This window comes from Apodemus sylvaticus, chromosome 7 (assembly GCF_947179515.1).
Source record: "Apodemus sylvaticus chromosome 7, mApoSyl1.1, whole genome shotgun sequence".
In the NCBI taxonomy this organism is placed as follows: Eukaryota; Metazoa; Chordata; class Mammalia; order Rodentia; family Muridae; genus Apodemus; species Apodemus sylvaticus.
In genome coordinates, this window is record NC_067478.1 from 127,534,740 (window position 1) to 127,539,208 (window position 4,469).

Genomic DNA, 4,469 nt, shown 5'->3' on the forward strand with positions numbered 1-4,469 from the left:
ATGGATCCATTTGCATTCTTCTGCGTGCTGACCTCCAGTTGGACTAGCACCACTTGTTGAAAAGACTATCTTTTTTCCACTGGATGGTTTTAACTCCTTTGTTAAAGATCAAGTGACCATCGGTGTGTGGGTTCATTTCTGGATCTTCAATTCTATTCCATTTTTCTACCTGCCTGTCACTGTGCCAGTACCATGCAGTTATTAACACTATTGCTCTGTAGTACTACTTGAGGTCTGGGATACTGATTCCCCTAGAAGTTATTTTACTGTTGAGAATAGTTTTAGCTATCATGTGTTTTTTGTTATTCCAGATAAAGTTGAAAATTGCTCTTTCTAACTGTATGAAGAATTGAGTTGGAACTTTGATGAGGATTGCATTGAATCGGTAGATTGCTTTTGGCAAGATGGCCATTTTTACTATATTAATCCTACCAATTCATGAGCATGGGAGATCTTTCCATCTTCTGAGGTCTTCTTTAAGTTCTTTCTTCGGTGACTTGAAGTTCTTGTCATACATATCTTTTACTTGTTTGGTTAGAGTCATACCAAGATACTTTATATTGTTTGTGACTATTGTTTAGGGTATCGTTTCCCTAATTTCTTTCTCAGCCTGTTTATCCTTTGAGTATAGGAAGGCTACTGATTTGTTTGAGTTAATTTTATATCTGGCCACTTTGCTGAAGTTATCAGCTTCTCATTTCAGGTCCACTCCCAGTTCTCTGTGCTCACTTGCCTATCACAAGCTTTCTCAGCCACAGTTTTTAGGTGCTTCTTCTTTGAGACTTTGGGTCAATTACCAGATTAATGGTCACTGTCTAAGCATATGTATGCATGTATCAGTGAAGAATATATAATGCTTTGCCTTAAGGATTAAGTTTTAATACATGTTTCAGAAGAAACAAACCATATCCAAATTATATCATTATTGTTGTTTTTATCATTATTATTGTATTATAAGAGTTTGACATTACATGTTCTTGAGTACAGGGTCCAATATTCATGGATGTCTTTTGACAATTCAATTAACTTCTATGAGTCTGGATTTCATTATATGTAAAACATAACTATACACTATGTAACCTATGTACCTAAGATGCTAAGTGAATCAATAAAATTGTGGTAACCTGTGGTACCTATCTACCATATAGTCTCTTTGTGATTATCTAGATCTCTTTCTTCCTAACAGGACTCTCTGCCTCCTGTCACTTTCCCCTAGCCCACCATTCCTATTAATATCAAAGCTCACAAACTGAGAATAATATGAATCGCACCATTTCTTTGTCAACAAATTCAACTGTAATTCTTTTGAGATAGATTATCAAGTCTTTATCACACTATAAAATGCCTGTGCAACTTGACTTTCATTTCTTTCCACTTGTCTCATGAAACAGCTCAAATGTTGCTTGTAGCAACCTTTGACAATGCTCAGGAACAGTGACTGTGGTTGTCTGGAACTCTGGAGCATGGGTAACTGCATGCCATTCCACCATGGCCCTCTTCCTGGGGCAGATGGGTACTTGCCCCATTTATGAAGACACAAATGGATATACTGTACCAAATCAGGACCTGCCATAAATATAAAAAGGAATATGAAAGGTAAATCTGGTCAAGGGAGTTTTCCAAGGAAGAAAGAAAAACAGAATCATGATGAAACTCAGCTTCCAGCTTTACTCTTGACACTGAAAGAAGAGGAGGTGCTGCAGGAGGACACCAACCTTTGAAGGTGGACAGCAGGAGGAGAGCCAACTATCCATGCGAGGTGGTCTTCACAGAGCACAGACTAGTCCTTGTTAGTTCACGGCAGGATTTCTACAACTGGTACCAATGGGGTGACTTTCCAACCAGGAGGAAAAGGATCAAATATGGTTGATCAACTTGTGGCCAAGTGCAAAGTCACTACAGAGAAACAAATGCCTCCAGTGTAATCTTGGGCACAGATAACCTAGAGAAATTCTGAGTATCTTAACCAGCCATTCTCAGTTGTGATATACATCAGGCTCATCTGGTGTAGGGATGGTGCATGAAAGATTTTCCGAAGTACAAAAGGGTGTGAACTAGTTTTAACCAATTAGTCCAGTTGATACATGCACAATTATTTTAGTTGAATTTTCTTCTTTTTATTGAAAATAGTTTTTTTTCCTGTACAATATAAGCTGATTACATTTGCCCTCCTCCTTTCACTTCTAATCCCTCCTACCTCGCTCCCATTCAGATCCACCCTCTTCTTCTAGCTCATATTAGAAAACAAAGAAACATCTAAAGGATAATGGTAAAATAAAATAAAACAAAAACCAATGGAAGAAAAAGAACCCAAGAAAAGGCACAAGAAACAAATATATATTCAAAACCCACTACTTCACACACTCAGAAATCCCAAGGGCCTGCATGGGAAAAAGAGGAGAGAAGGGAAGAGGGAGAAATAAAAATAAAAAATACATAAAATTTTAAAAATCAAAGGTTTAAAAAGATTTTTAAGAAAGAAAAAGTCCTGATATTACATTATGAGACAAGAACTTCCTAAGATGCCTTTGAGATCATTGCTGATGGCCATCTACAGGCTACTCTTAAGAGTAGTTTGCTACCTAGTGGTGGTGGTTCACACCTTTAATCCCAGCACTAGAAAGGCAGAGACAGTTTTAAAAAAAAAAAAAAAAAGGCAAAAACAAAAAGAGTTGTTTGCTTCCCTGAGGAAAGTCCCTTGAAGAAAACTAAAATTTCCATTTGCAAGAGCTTATCAATTGGAGATAGCTGCAGGGTTGGGGATGGGGGCATGTGTTCACTTCTCCTTTCTTTTTTTTTTAATATTTTTAATTCGATATATTCTTTATTTACATTTCAAATGATTTCCCCTTTCCTGGATCCCCCTCCCCGAAAGTCCCATAAGCCCTCTTCCCTCCCCCTGCTCCCCCATCCACCCCTTCCCACTTCCCTGTCCCTGTCCCTACACTGCTGCACTGAGCCTTTCCAGAACCAGGGGCCATTCCTTCCTTCTTCTTGGGCATCATTTGATATGTGGATTATGTCTTGGGTGTTCCAAGCTTCTAGGCTAATATCTGCTTATCAGTGAGTGCATACCATGAGTGTTCTTTTGAGACTGGGTTACCTCACTTAGGATGTTGTCTTAGTCAGGGTTTCTATTCCTGCACAAACATCATGGCCAAGAAGTAAGTTGGGGAGGAAAGGGTTTATTGAGCTTACACTTCCATGTTGCAGTTCATCACTAAAGGAAGTCAGGACTGGAACTCAAGCAGGTCAGGAAGCAGGAGCTGATGCAGAGGCCATGGAGGGATGTTTCTTACTGGCTTGCTTCCCCTGGCTTGCTCAGCCTGCTCTCTTATAGAACCCAAGAACACCAGCCCAAAGGTGGAACCACCCACAAGGGGCCCTCACCACTTGATCACTAATTGAGAAAATGTCCCACAGCTGGATCTCATGGAGGCACTTCCTCAACTGAAGCTCCTTTCTCTGTGATAACTCCAGCCTGTGTCAAGGTGACACAAAACTAGCCAGTACAGATGATGTTCTCCAGTTCCATACATTTGTCTAAGAATTTCATGAATTCATTGTTTTTAATTGCTGAGTAGTATTCCATTGTGTATATGTACCACATTTTTTTTTATCCAATCCTCCGTTGAGAGACATCTGGGTTCTTTCCAGCTTCTGGCTATTCTAAAGAGGGCTGCTATGAACATAGTAGAGTATGTGTCCTATTACATGCCAGGGAATCCTCTGGGTATATGCCCAGGAGTGGTATAGTGGAGTCCTCCGGAAGTGTTGTGCCCAGTTTTCTGAGGAACCACCAGACTGATTTCCAGAGTGGTTGTACATTTCTCCTTTCAACTCCATACTTATTCCCATCTGCTGCATCCATGAGCAGGCCCTGTGCATGCGGCCTCAGTCTCCGTGGCTTCATATGAGCTTTGACCCTGTTGGGTTTAGATGGCCTTATTCTCCTGGTGTCCTCCGTCCCCTCTGGCTCTCACACCCTTTTCTCCTCCTCTTCCACAGGGTTCCTGGAGCTCTGAGGGGAGGGATTTGATGGAGACATCTCATTTACAGCTAAGTGTTACAAAGTCTCTCACTCTGCATATTGTCTGGCTGTGGGTTTCTCTGTATCTCCTCCCATCTACCACAGAAGGAAACTCCCTGATGATGGCTGATCAAGGCACTGATCTATGAGTATAGCAGAAAGTCATTTTATTGCTATGTTTTTGTTTTGGTATGGCTTGGTTTGGTTTAGTTTAACAGTAGTATTTGGGTTTACCTTGGGTCTCTGAGCTATCCAGTCTCAGGTCTCAGGGTTCCATCTCATGGAGTGGTCATTAAATCAAATCAGATATTGGTGCATTACTTCTACAAGCTATGTGCCACCATTACACTAGCATATCTTGCAGTCAGGACACCTTTGTCAGAAGTTTGTACCTAGGTTGGTATTTATGTTTCTCCTTTAGTAGACTGAAAAGTACCTT